We start from the raw sequence: 15,323 nt of genomic DNA, 5'->3' as shown, positions 1-15,323 counted from the left end.
ACACAGTCCACAAGGACCTCCAGCTCCGCTGCATTGAAGGGACGAGACCGGATCTCTCGGACTCTGGGCATGGCAAGGTCCAGTACTGTGGCACAACAGCAGCAGTTGTTGGAGTGCTCAGCAGCAGCAGGTAGAGGTGATGTGTGCAGGCAGCAGTGGCTGGAAGCAGTGGATGTGTGCTGTTGAAATTCACACATTTATAGGGCCCTGAGCTGATATCAGTGGCACACGTCTGGAGCAATTGGTGTTCCCGGGCTGCCTCATTCAAAATGTACCAATGACTGGCCCTGCTGTGGTGGTGCACGGCTTCCGCTATCTTTGAAATCGCTTACGCATCCCGCGTTACCTGTTTCCATTGGCTACATGGTCAAGGTCCTGAAGGACTGGGTTCTTTTGGACCCAGCGGTGCCAGGGCACAACACCTGAAACCTTCGTGGGTAACCTGCTCCGGCGTACAAGTCACAGAGACACGGGACACTTCCTTCGGCGTCAAAGAGTCAAGGTTTATTTACTGCAGGGAACACAGAAGTCACGACAAGCACACCACGTGCAACTTGGGGAGACTGCTTCAAATTGGTTTTGTGGATCGCTCCTTTTATACAGTTTTTACCCATAGGCTAACATTGAACACAAAGGTTTACAACTCAGTTCCCACATCGAGCTCCCAGAGGGGTCGCTTTGGTCGCTTTGAAACATACAAGGTCCGGAACATAAGTGCGGAAACATTTGGCGGTTCCCAACTGTAAAAACCCATCTTCCCACCATCAGCAAATTCCAATCAGCAGTAAAGTGGATTGAAACAGGAACAAAGACAGGTGCAGGGGAAGACGGAGACAGTGGGGAGATCGGAAAGGGTGTAAAAGGGGAGGTGCCGGGAAGCACGAGATACAGGCCTCAAAGGGACGTGCCTAATGAGATGCACGGCTGAGACAATAAGTCCGTGCGGCAAGATGAGCCTCAAGCGGCGCCACCTGCCTTACAGTAGCAACCCCCTCGTCATAAAGACACTTTCAAAGGACATGTGTCTTCCGCAAATACCTTGAGAGTCCCAGGGTCGCGAAGCGGACAGCGTCCGTTCGCTGACTACTTGAGGGCAAGAGACAAAATGGATGCCGTATCTAAGATGGAACCCGTGGGTACAGATGAAAAGCCCACGTAACAAATGAACGGTTTAAGTTAGCACAGCGGAACTGCGCGCACTTACTAAACTCGTCATTTGCGGTTCATAGATACTAGACTCGACCATATTCGTGCGAGTCGAAAACACCACTTACAATTGTCACGGAACCTCAGACGCTCCTTTTGCCCTCATGTAGGCAAGCACTAGTCGGAATCATATTCGATATTCATCAGACCATCAAGATGTCGTTGTAGCATAGATCTGTCCGACCGAGTCCCCTTGGTAACAGGTGGTTGTCTCATACACGTTGTAGCACAGAGGCCACATAAGGCAGGACCACACTGCACACAAAGGCAACACGTGAACAGGAACACTACCACAACCCCGATGATCGTCAGAATCTTCCAACCCCAAGTCGACATCAGGCCCCAAAACCAACCGAGTAGCGTCCAATCCCCTACATCCACGTGTATGGATTCGGAGATCTTATGCAACTTCGAGATGGCTTGATAAACAGTAGGAGCATTATCAGGTATGAAAATGCAACAGCTCGAATGGATCACTTTACATACCCCACCGCGATCTGCCAAGACGACATCTAAAACCATACGGTTTTGTAACGTCATAAGTCTCTCCGCCTGAAGTTCTGTGGTGATATTACCAAGGGCACTGGCAGTAACATTAGCTGTCAATTCCACCACTCTAGTCAAATGTCTCAGGTTCCTACTATTAACCATAGGTCCCCAAAACGGGAGGAAACCCTTGAAAAAGTCTCCTGCCTCTTGACCAGCAGTATCCTCTTCGCTAATTACGCCTCGTACAACTCTAGTCTTATGGTAATCGGCATCTACAGTAAACGTCGGAGGCAACAGATTTGCAACAAAACATGAGCCCATGAAGTCTGAGGGCAACCATGTATATGCACGATCATGACAGATGAAGTACGTACCCTTGGCAGCCAGAAACACAGGGATCGGGGACATTGGCAGAACGTAACTTTCAGTGCAAGCACTTACTCCAAGTGAGGCTTGCGAACCACGACCCACGATACAAAGATTACCAGTGTGGGGTACGACCCATATTGGAGGCGAGCTTTTAAGCTGCTTTTCATTAGTGAACGTACTATATTCCCCTCTATCCGGTGCCCTATAGGCTTGTACCTCTGCCTTAGGGATGAGAAAAGCATCATAGATCTCATCTTCCAAATCCTGTATTACCATCGATACCACCCACTGCCACGAGGTAGGACCCGGTTTGGGGGAACGTTCTGGAGAGGGGTGGAAACCTAGTGCGCTTCGAAGCATTGTTTGGTATGCTCGAGCTGACCCTTGGGAACTATACGGTAACACCAGATATGGAATTCCCTTACCCGTAGTATGTGGCATCAACCCACACACCCAACAATTAGTAGTGTTAACCACTAACTGATGCTGATGGAGGAGCTGGATAAAGGAATTGTTGCGGAATTCTACACGTCTAGCCTGTTCGTGTTCCGGTAAAATATGAAAGGAATGGGGAGAGGCAGTAGTAGCAGTAAGAGTAACGTTAGGGTAAGAAGTAGGAGTAGGGGTAGGAAGTAAAAAGTAAGACATAGCATAATACACCCCACCCGCCAAGAATGCAGAAGCAGTTAAAAACAGTACAAACAACTGGAATACAAAACATTTAGTACGACTAAGTTTCTGCAGTTTGACTCTATACGCCTGAGCTCCTTCCAAATCGTTCAGCTTCGAAAATGCCATTTCCCTACGACCGTCCGCAACGTTTCTTGACGCACTTCGTTCTGTGCAGCAATAGTCAATCCCCAGGAGTTCCTAGGAACCGACGGCCTTTAACCTAGCGTCAAGACCTACTGTCCAGAAGGAAGTACGCGCGCGGCCCTACGGCCCTCAATACACAATGTGTATTTTATTTAGCACAAAAAAAATCAGCTGTGGAAGGAAAAAGATACAAAAATCTCAATATATGTACAAACAATTTTCAATCATACGGAATGTTCAAAGTTGATCAGGGGAAACGAGGATATTGCAGTTATCAGTTTCAGCAAAGCAAGAAAACAATTTTATTTGTCCTTATTATGAGAACGCAAAGAATATCGATGTTTCCCGGGACGTGTCTGCTCGTCAAATAAAGGATCCGTTGAAGAGACAGCGTCCTGCTGATCAGTTTGTTGATTTGGTCTTGAGTCTTTTGCTGACAATGTTCCAACAGTGGCTTTCTGCTGCGCCGAGTGTTCACCAACAAGTTGTGCGTCGCTAAAAGGTACAAACGCCGGCAATGTCTCTGCTTCTGTTGACGCAATGCCTTTCCTCACCCACGGGTCTGCCGGCAAAGGAATAGGGACTCGCTTACAATGGGTAGCATGTACCCAGTTCTTCCGTCCCTCAAGACGAACGGCAGTCCTCGTGGCCAAGAGCACCTGGTGAGGTCCAACAAAACGGGGGTCCAGATTCTTCTTGCGCGAAAAATTACGGGTGACAACCCAATCACCGGGCTGGAGCTGGTGGCCTGGACCCTCCGTCTGCGTCGGCAAGGCGTCGTAAACCTGTTGATGAATTAACCTCAGTTTAGCAGTCAAGTCATGTAAATAGTCAATCAACATCGGATACTCAAGATCAACGAATATACCTGGCCTAGGAACCCCCCACACATTCGCAGGACGGCCGAACACTATTTCATAGGGACTAAGCCCTAGTCGGGAGTGTACAGTCGCCCTAGTTGACAGTAATGCTAGAGGCAAAGCATCAGGCCACGAAAGTCCAGTCGTAGCCTGAATCTTCGCTAATTTTAGCTTAAGGGTACCATTGTAACCTTCAACTAATCCAGCTGACTGGGGATGATTGGCGCTATGGAATTTTTGATTAATCCCAAGGCCCTTACATACACTCTTCATCACACTTCCAACAAACTCACTTCCGTTATCTGACCACACAACTCTAGGCATTCCGTACCGAGGAAAGTATTCCTTCAGTAGGATTTTCGCAGTAGACAAAGCAGTGTTATCTTTGAGGGGATAGGCCTCAATCCATCGGGAGAATGCGCAAACCACAACCAAAACGTATTTCAGGTTATTGCATCGCTCCATATGGATGAAGTCCAATTGAATCACCTCAAAGGGATACGAAGGAGGAGCAAAACTGCCAGGGGGAGTTGGGGTTCCTTTGCCAGGATTGTACATTATACACACCATACAATTCTTCACCAGACGTTCAGCACACCTCGTAATACCATCATTCTTCCACACATCAGCCAACAACTTGCAAATGCCTTTCGCGCTAATATGTGCTAACCCGTGTGCCATTGTCACAACGGCTAGTACATACGCATCCGGCAACATCCATCTTTTCTGATCCGACAAATCGATCCAGCAACCATTCGCATCCAACCTTCCCGTACTTTCTTTCCATTTCATCTTTTCAGTGTCGGTGGCCTCATTCTGAATTGCTTTCACGCTCTCTATAGTATTCTCACACATACTCGATTCTGTAGGCCACCTAACCGAACTTGTCACATACATTCGAGTGCTAAGGTTCCGGGCAGTCTCCTTAGCAATTTCATCTGCAAACGCGTTACCACGACCAACATCATCCGTCACCTTGCGATGCGCACTACACTTAACAATTGCAACTTGAGCAGGCAAAGTCAATGCATCCAAAAGATCGTTCACGAGCTGGCCATGCTGTATTTTCGTGCCATGCGACGTGAAGAAACCACGCTCTCGCCACAACCGTCCAAAGCTATGCGCTACACCGAAAGCATACTGACTATCGGTGTACACATTCACACGTTTACCTTTTGCTAATACACATGCTCTAGTAAGAGCAATCAGCTCTGCAGCTTGGGCAGAATTCTGATTCAATCTCGCAGTCTCAACGACAGTATTCAACGTCACAACAGCATAAGCAGTAGTCACATCACCATTCGGCAATTTAAAACATGACCCATCCACATACAGGGTGCCGTCAGGGTCTTCCAATGGGGTGTTTTTAAGGTCCACTCGACCTTTTGTTTCCTCCTCTGTACGCAAGTAACAGTCATGTTCTGTTACTTCATCTGACTCTGTATTAATTGGTAGCAAAGTTGCCGGATTTAGGACATTACAACGTTTTATCTGAATGTGGCTTGCCAAAAGCGTCAATTCGTACCCAGACAACCTTGCACTCGTCAAGTGCTGAGTTTTCGTTCGGTTCAAAAGAGTATCGACTGCATGCGGAACCATCACCGTAAGCATATTATCCATGACCAATCCTGCTGATTGTCGGATGGAGACCGCAGCTGCCGCAGTTGCCCTCAAACAACTCGGCAATGCTCTAGCTACTGGGTCTAAGGTCGAGGAAAAATATGCACATGGACGTTGCTTACCACCAAAAGGTTGCGTTAAGACACTCAACGCACAACCTTCCCTCTCGTGAACATATAACGTGAACGGCTTACTGTAATCAGGGGTGCCTAACACAGGAGCCGAACACAATGAATCACGTAATTCAGAAAAACTTTTCTGACAGTCGTCCGTCCATGGTAAAGGAGTTGGAACATCCTTGCACGTAAGAGCCACCAATGGTTTCGCTAGCAATGAAAAATTTGGAATCCACTGCCTGCAGTACGACGTGATACCTAGAAAGGCACGCACATCTCTCTGGGTTTGTGGCACAGCCATTCGCGCAATCGCTGCAATTCTCTCTGGGGTCAATCTCCTTCCCTCCTTTGACAATAAGTGACCTAGATAGGTTACTTCTTGACAACAATATTGGAGTTTAGAAGGTGACACCTTGTGATTTAACTCACAGAGATGTTGCAGCAACGATACCGTAGCAATTTTGCAAATGTCCTGAGTATCAGCAGCCACCAATAAGTCGTCGACATATTGGATTAAAGCCGCACCAACCGGCAACCTAAACGCATCCAGTTGACCCTTCAAAGCTTGACTGTAAATCGATGGACTCTCACAGTAGCCTTGAGGAGCGCGTTTGAACCGGAAGCTACGTCCTCCAAGAGAGAAACCGAAAAGGTCTCTGCTCTCCTCGGCAATCGGGATGCTGAAAAACGCATTTTTCAAATCAATCACCGAAAACCATGAAGCAGTAGCTGGGATCAGAGTCAGTAGCGCCGTGATGTCAGGCACAACAGGGAATTGAGGAACCACAATTTTATTTACCTCCCGTAAATCGATAACAAAACGATAAACAGGCGGCTTGGTAGGATCAGTACGTTTAAGAATGGGCAGTACAGGGCTGTTGCACACGTTTCCCCGAGTCTCCTCAATAACATCTTTCTCGATCAAATCATAGATGATCGCTAACAAAGCTCGTTCACCATCAAGGGAGATACGGTACTGGGGAATACGTGGCAATCGCACATTCGATTTCAACTGAACAACATAAGGGGAGATATCAAGTAGGCCCACATCGTTTGGACCCGTCGCCCACAAAGACGCAGGAAGAGAATCCAATTCCGGTGGAAGCTTATCGAGGGATAAATACATGGGAGAGACTACTTTCTCTCCGAACGTAAGCTTTACACCCACAGGAGAACAATACAAAGTTGCATACAAACGTTTAAGCAAATCCAGGCCCAAAAGATTTTCACCACAACCAGTAGTCAAAATCAATGGAGCTTCGAGCTCACGAGGCCCAATTTTAAGGGGCAAAGGGCGCGAAACTGGATTGCTAACGGGGGCGCCAGAGAATCCAACGGAAACATTTGTTAAGCCAGACAAAGGTGCGCCAGGGAGTTTCGAATGCATGATAGAACTTTTCGCTGCACCAGTGTCCAACAGAAAAGGCTCAACGACGCCCGATGTAGCAACTGCGACGTAAGGCCCTCTCTGATCGACCGGAACTGATACCACTCCCTCTCCTTGTCTTTGGCTGTCCTAGTAATTACTGTCGTCAGTTCCCTGATCGACGTAATAATCGTCTACATTGTACTGCGCAGATCGTCCTTGCGATGATCCACGCTGATCGAAACAATTATTAGAGTTTGATGAGTTGTCAGAGCGGTCGTTCTGAGCACCACGACCTCTACCACGTGATGCATTCTGTGAACCACCACGACCTCCTCTAAACGAATTACCACTATTACGGTCATTTAAAGCAGGACAATCAAATTTAATGTGTCCCTCCTGTCTACAATAAGCACATTGGTTGTACCCTAAGGAAGATCTGTTGAAAGAGGAATCATTACGCGATTGCGATCGATTCGATTGCGACTGCGATCTATTCTGTTGAGATGCATTCTGATTAGGACGCGGCGGATATGCTTGTTGTAACAACACTTTGGTTTTCAGCTCTTTTGTCTTTTTATCAGCACGGTCAGTTTCCTCTTTTTCTCTATTTTCGTAATACTGTGCCGTAGCCAGAATCTGAGCTGAGGTAGAAACGGCCCACGCACTTTCTGAATTCTTCAATTTATTGCACAAGTCGGGCAATAAGTTCGATACAAATTTATCCACAAACAGCCGTTGTCCACCCTCAGTACCCATATCCTGTCCACTATGATCAACGAATGTTTCCTCAAACCTCGTAAAGAAGTCTGAAACACTCTCATCTTTCTTTTGCTTACAGGCTGACAATTTATCCCAATTTACCCTCATAGCTGGCATAAGCGTCTTCATTAATGTAATGATTCGCTGGGGAAGAAGTTCAATCAGCTGCTCAGGCTTAGCGCCTCCGACCTGCAACCCATCTGCCGCTACAATGGCCGCCCAAGTACCACCTAGTTCGTTGGCGTGATTTTCCTGACGAATCTTCGCCCATACCGGTTGCGGTACAACGTTACCGAACAACATGTCGATATCGGCAAGATTCATTACCGTAGCATCCACAAGCTGCGATAATTCTTTGTAATACCCCGCAGGATTTTTGCGAGGGTCGGGCAAAGTTTGTTTCACCTGAAGCACTTCCGATCGTTTCCATGGGAGGTGTATCCATACTCTCTGGAAGAATGGCGGAACCGGGGGATTCGCCCCAGGGTTACCTGGCATCCAAACTGGCGGAACTTCACGCATAGGATATTGGCCAGACCCATCTGGTTGTTTTTCAATATCCTCAACAAATAATGCATGAGGAATAGGAGCTAGACGGAAAGACAGCAACTGCTCGATAGCACGTCGGACATTAGTATCGACAATCAGTCCAGTTGCGAACTGAAGCCGAAGATTAGACAGGGCGGTCAGCACCTCGTCAGGCGCAACAGCCGCTATCTGATCATGTAAAAGTTTACACATTTCGTCAAACACATACCTCTGAGTCGGTATGTTGAATTGACTAAATGTTTCAAGAACAACACGGGGTGGATTTCTCTGCGGGTTGTCCATCCAACTCATCGCCATATTGTATAGCGCAACACGTTCTCTATTACCAGGAAGCTGACTACGCCTCTGCGGTGGGCCATCAGAACCAGCGGACCCAAAAACAGGTCCGAGCGACTGAAAGAAGCTAGCCGCAATGGGAGAATTACGATTACGAGTAGAGGGACAAGAGTAAGACACAGGACTAACAAGAGAAGGAGTAGAGACATTAGCAACGACAGGGGTTAACAACACAGGAGCAGTAGTGTGAGCAGGAGTATGTGGAAGCGGAGGAGCAGTAGGAATAGACACAGGCACAGGAGCAGGAACAGTCGGAAGAGCGGGTGCAGTTTGAGGAATAGGCGGAGGAATAACAGGTGGGAGAACAGGTACGGCAGGGACCACAGGAGCTGCGGTACCCTGTACGTACGGAGGTGGCGACTTCATAAGATAGGACATTAAAGGATCCTCAACTGCCTCTTCCTTCTTATCCGACTCCGTAGGCAAAGCAGGATAGCATTTATCTATGGTCATACGTTGCAGCCTCTCAAACACTTCCCTATCCTTATCCTCCTTATCACGCTGAAACTGCTCAGCTTTCTTTACAATAGTAGCAACATTATCTCGTTCACTACGTTTATTCTGTCTGATCTCTTTCTGTCGGGCCTCTTTGCGCCACAACCGAAAGGCATCAAACATGGCCGGCCTAGATTTACGTTCGAACAACTTAATTTCCAAATTATCTAAGATCGACGCTTCGAAGCTACCGTGAGGTGGCCAACGAAGATCGCCGTCTTTCTTAGTATATTTTATCCAATAATCGTTAAAAGCAATCGGGCCTAGCCCATGCTTGCTATATAGGTCATAAGTAGGAGTTCCTACCGGAGGTATCGGACACGAGTCCTCCAACAGGGAATCCGCACCACAAGGTCTAAAGCAACTGAACAAAGTACTGCGACCAGGCATCTTGCACGCTAGCCGAGTTTCACAAACTTCAAGGGTTACGGGATTTACCAAGTCCCAGCAAGAACAAAACCCTCGGTCTTTGGCGGCTGCAGTCGTCAAACAAATACAACAACAAAGTTACGCTAGCAAAGTGTCACCGACAAAAACACTCACACAGCGTGTACAACAACAACAAACCACTAGTGTTTACAACAAAGACACTCGCTAAAGTGTCTACAACCAAAGATTCTGGGAGCGACCCACAAATACTTAACTCAAAGATCAATGGCGTCCTCAGGAAGGCCCGTCTATCGTCTCGCTATACCAAGGTGTACGCCAGGCGCCAAAACAGGTCTACAGTCAGGGCAGCAGTCCGTCGCAGCCGTTAGGAGGCGGGAATCTTCGCGCGAAAAGTCTTCGGGCCACTTATTTCGACAACAGGATCGATGAAGCGGGGTGCACCTTCCCTCGGAGATTTCACACGAAGTTCCTCACGATCGTCGGGCTTGGACCGGTACCACTGATGCAGCCCCACGTTGGGCGCCAACTGAAGGACTGGGTTCTTTTGGACCCAGCGGTGCCAGGGCACAACACCTGAAACCTTCGTGGGTAACCTGCTCCGGCGTACAAGTCACAGAGACACGGGACACTTCCTTCGGCGTCAAAGAGTCAAGGTTTATTTACTGCAGGGAACACAGAAGTCACGACAAGCACACCACGTGCAACTTGGGGAGACTGCTTCAAATTGGTTTTGTGGATCGCTCCTTTTATACAGTTTTTACCCATAGGCTAACATTGAACACAAAGGTTTACAACTCAGTTCCCACATCGAGCTCCCAGAGGGGTCGCTTTGGTCGCTTTGAAACATACAAGGTCCGGAACATAAGTGCGGAAACATTTGGCGGTTCCCAACTGTAAAAACCCATCTTCCCACCATCAGCAAATTCCAATCAGCAGTAAAGTGGATTGAAACAGGAACAAAGACAGGTGCAGGGGAAGACGGAGACAGTGGGGAGATCGGAAAGGGTGTAAAAGGGGAGGTGCCGGGAAGCACGAGATACAGGCCTCAAAGGGACGTGCCTAATGAGATGCACGGCTGAGACAATAAGTCCGTGCGGCAAGATGAGCCTCAAGCGGCGCCACCTGCCTTACAGTAGCAACCCCCTCGTCATAAAGACACTTTCAAAGGACATGTGTCTTCCGCAAATACCTTGAGAGTCCCAGGGTCGCGAAGCGGACAGCGTCCGTTCGCTGACTACTTGAGGGCAAGAGACAAAATGGATGCCGTATCTAAGATGGAACCCGTGGGTACAGATGAAAAGCCCACGTAACAAATGAACGGTTTAAGTTAGCACAGCGGAACTGCGCGCACTTACTAAACTCGTCATTTGCGGTTCATAGATACTAGACTCGACCATATTCGTGCGAGTCGAAAACACCACTTACAATTGTCACGGAACCTCAGTCCATCACGGTCACACACCGCCAACCGCATGTACTTGCTACCGCGATGGTGCATCATTTGAATTTCATCACTCACTGGCATTGCAATGGCGGAGCACGCATTCCGCGGGGGCAGGGCAGATTAACACATACATTTGAATGTGCAAGTGCAAATGGCAGTTGTTACCCCCCCTTTCAGTCCCATTGCAGCACCCACCGCAGACCCGGCGGTGGGTGACCGCCCGCACCCGGCGGTCTGCGGTGGGTGCTGCAATGTGACTGAAAGGGGGGGGTAACAACTGCCATTTGCACTTGCACATTCAAATGTATGTGTTAATCTGCCCCGCCCCCGCGGAATGCGTGCTCCGCCATTGCAATGCCAGTGAGTGATGAATTTCAAATGATGCACCATTGCGGTAGCAAGCACATGCGGTTGGCGGTGTGTGACCGTGATGGACCTTGACCATGCAGCCAATTGTATGCAGAATTGCAGTATCGAGGATCGTGTTCTGTGATGGTGGAAGGCGTACCCGGATGCCGTGTGTATACACACTGCATGTCTCCGCACACATGTAATGATTGTAGGTGTACATGTGTGTCAGGCCATGTCAGGAAAACAACAATACTCATTATGTCATGTAAATGTCCCCTGTCCACGTGTCACAATAATGTCCATTTGTTGCATGTGTGATCATGACAATGACCTTGCCAGTGCTTTACAAAGCACAGTGATGTGAGCCCAAGTTGCGTCAGATGTGCATGGCAATGTGGTGACATATTGTTTTTGAGGTCACACGAATGTAATTGTACACATCTACACAGTCCATTAAGGCTGTGTACTAATATTTTGAAGCAGCAATGATGGGGGTATACATGCTTTCTCTGTATGTGTCTGTGTGTAGTCTGTTGTATGTCCATGCCTGTCATGTGGGGATGCACAGCATTGATGGTGGGGTCATGGGTGCATGAAGACAAGGAGGGTGTGTTCCATGTTCGTGTTGTGAGTGCGCATCCATGTGTGTCTGTGGGGATGCTTGTCCACACAAGGGCCCTCAGTCATGTGATGTTGGCTGTTCTTTCAACATGTGTGCACATAGCATTGTACATGTTTGCACACAGGATGTTGTTTGTGGGTGAACAGTGTGTGTGTAGTTATCTGTAGTGCCTTATATGTCTGTCACATCACACATCCAATCAGTGTCTGCAACATGTATACTTTTTATTGTGTTGGTCAAGATGTGATAGTGTGGTACAGCTGTGCGGTGTTGTACAATTGACATCTGCTACCATCTACTCCCAGACAGGAGGGCTCCAAATATGCATCGACCATACACTGTGCAGGAGAACATGGTTGAAGAGGAGGTGATCCGCAAATTCCGGCTTGACCGACGGACATTGCAGGACCTTGTAACACAATTGGCACTTCATCTGCAGCCACGCAGGCCATATCCTGGAGCAATTACACCCACAGCAAAGGTGATGGCGGCACTTCACTTCTTTGCAACCGGCACATTCCAGTACACAGTTGGTCATGCCGGGGGGATGTTCCAATCCATGTTCAGCATGGTACTGCGGGATGTGCTGGAAGCCATGATGCATTACAAGGAAGATTACATCCATTTCCCACGTCCAGCAGAGCTGGCTGCAGTGAAAGGGGACTGATTCCAGATTCCACACGTAGTGGGTTCCATCAATGGCACACATTTTGGTCTGGTTCTACCCCAGGCACTTGAACCCATCTATCGCAATCAGAAGCACTACCATTCTATCAATGTGCAAGTGGTGTGCCTGGCTGACAACATCATCTCCCATGTGTGTGCCAGATTCCCAGGGTTCACACATGACTCACACATCCTGCGGAGCAGCCCTGTCCCACAACTGATGGCCAATCTGCATCAAGAACGTGTGTGGCTTGTAGGTGAGTGTAATCGGATGACTACTTTGTTGTATGTGTGCCATGCTGTTCACACCATTTCTGGTAATGATGTATGTGTCTGTCATCCACCTACCTAGGTGACTCTGCGTACCCAAACCGCCCATGGCTTCTAAGCCCCCTACGAAATCCTACTACCCCAGGTGAAATGCGCTATAATGAGGCCCATAGGAAAACACGTAGGGTGGTGGAACATACTTTTGGACTGCTGAAGTCTAGTTTTCGCAGCCTGGATAAAACCGGAGGGGCCCTGCCATACTCACCCGGCAACGTATGCAAAATCGTTGTTGCCTGCTGCATGCTCCACAACCTGGCCTTGCGCAAGGATATTGAACTGATCATGGACCCTGCTGACCAACAGGTTGCTCCGCCTCCCTTCGCACCCATGTCCAGTGATGAGGATAGTGGGGAGGAAGAAGGTGTGGAACAGAGGCGTCAGCTCATTGATAGGTACTTTCCTTGATTGTGAGTGACTACCTCTTGTGCTGCAGTTCAATGCATGATGTATGTCTGCTGGTGATGGGCGGATGTGGTGTGTGACTGCTGCCTGTTCTGTTATGTTCTGTTTGCATATGTGTGTGGGACGTGGTGTAGGAGCAATGCTCCCTGATGTGTGTCATGTGATCCGCTTACTTTGTGATGATTGGGGTTTGTGGGAGGTTGCAGTACGTTGTTGTGTGATGGGTGTGATTCAGTTTCCTGATCTGTGCTTGCTGTTCTCAGATTGTCCCTAGGTCACTCACACAGAGCCATTATTCCAAACAACATTGATTCCTGCACCTGCTGATGACAACAACTGAGACAAACCTGTGTTTAAACATGGAGATCACACAGCCTTGAGTCTTTTCGTGATTTTTATTTACAGGGTGTGGATTTGTGTCAGTACATATTTACAAATGGGTGTTGGAGGGGAAGTATGAGTTGAAGGTCATGTCAGATGACACCACCGTGGGGACGCACATTGTGTGATGTACACCTAGTACAACAGACGTGTGCCAATGCTTGGCAATGTGGGGCAGGATAGTCCACAGAGTCAATGCCAGGCTCAAGGAAGGGTGTAATCAGTGCCGGCCCCTCTTCGTGCGGGTGGCTGTTGCTTTGCCAGTGCTCTGTCCTGGATCCAGCCTCGGACGGCCCCTCCGTCTTGGAGCCTGAGTGGACCCAGCTGTGGGGGCAGGTTGTTCAGGGGATACCTCCCTGTCAGTGGCCTCAGGTGATGTTGGCGGTGGTGGTGGTGTCCTGTCCCGTGGGCCACTTGGGGGAGGGGGAAGTGGTGTGGCGTGGGATAACCACTCCCTCTAAAGAGTTATTTGCTGCCCCATGAGGTCCACCATTTGGCCCATACGGTTGTCCATGGACCGCAACAGCTGGCTGGTGTCAAGCGAGTCTTGGTGCGCCTGATCCGCCTGTGCCTGCGACCGCTCGTACGCTGCTTGCACTCTTGCAATGGCATCCAGGGTCTCGGTCCCAGGATTGTGTAGGTCTTGTCCCCGACCTCGCCTTGCACCTGCCCTCATGTTCGTGTCCTCCCCCGTCAACTCTCCCTGCTAGCCTGTGATGTTGATGGTCCATCATCGTCCGATGGGTCAGGCAGGATGGCACTGGCAGGAGTGGTGGTGGTGGTGGTGATGGTGGTAGCTGCACAGGTCACAGTGGCAGTAGTTGCTGTTGGTCCAGTGTTCAAGGTGGTAAAGGCAGGGATGTCCTGGGCGCCTGATGGCCCTGGGAGTGTAGTTGGGCCAGCATCGTCCTCTGTACCCAAGGTGTCCACGGGATTATCACCTGAGAGTCCAGGCTGTGAGGGGGCGACTGGTGCTGGCAGTTGCTGGTTTCTCCTTTCAAATCTCGGTCACCTGAGGGACAAGAATATAAGAATCAATGCGGCGGACATGACATGTTTGTTGTTGTTACATTTCTATTTTCTGGGGAATCAGGACATGGTTGTTGGTGTCATCAAATTGGTATGTTACACAGTACTGGGCATTATGGTGGTGTGGAGGTGGGTAGACAATACTTGGATATGTGTGGGCCTGTCCTGTTATTGGATGGTGCCCCTGTGAAGATGGCTACCTACATGTAAGTTTGAAGAGGGAGATGCAGTGGTCAGCACATGGTAGGCAGACTCCATCTTGCTCTGGGATGGGACATGGGGGCCTGTTGGAAGTTGTAGTGCTGGACCCACCCCCACCACCACCCCCACCCTCCCTGTGAACATGGGGGCCTGTTGGGAGTTGTAATGCTGGACCCACCCCCAGACCCACCCCCAACCTCCCTGTGAACACGGGGCCTGTTGGGAGTGAGTTGTAGTGCAGGACCCACACCCACCACCACCCTTCCTGTGAACATAGGGGCCTGTTGGGAGTTGTAGTGCTGGACCCACACCCACACCGACCACCACCCTCCCTGTGAACATGGGGGCCTGTTGGGAGTTGTGGTGCTGAACCCACACCCACCACCACCCTCCCTGTGAACATGGGGACCTGTTGGGAGTTGTAGTGCTGGACCCACACCCACCACCACCCTCCCTGTGAACATGGGGGCCTGTTGGGAGTTGTAGTGCTGGACCCACCCCCACCCCCACCCTCCCTGTGAAC

The sequence above is a fragment of the Lissotriton vulgaris genome, chromosome 2_1, assembly GCF_964263255.1.
Source record: "Lissotriton vulgaris chromosome 2_1, aLisVul1.2, whole genome shotgun sequence".
Lineage (NCBI taxonomy): Eukaryota > Metazoa > Chordata > Amphibia > Caudata > Salamandridae > Lissotriton > Lissotriton vulgaris.
This window is presented reverse-complemented; position numbering follows the sequence as displayed.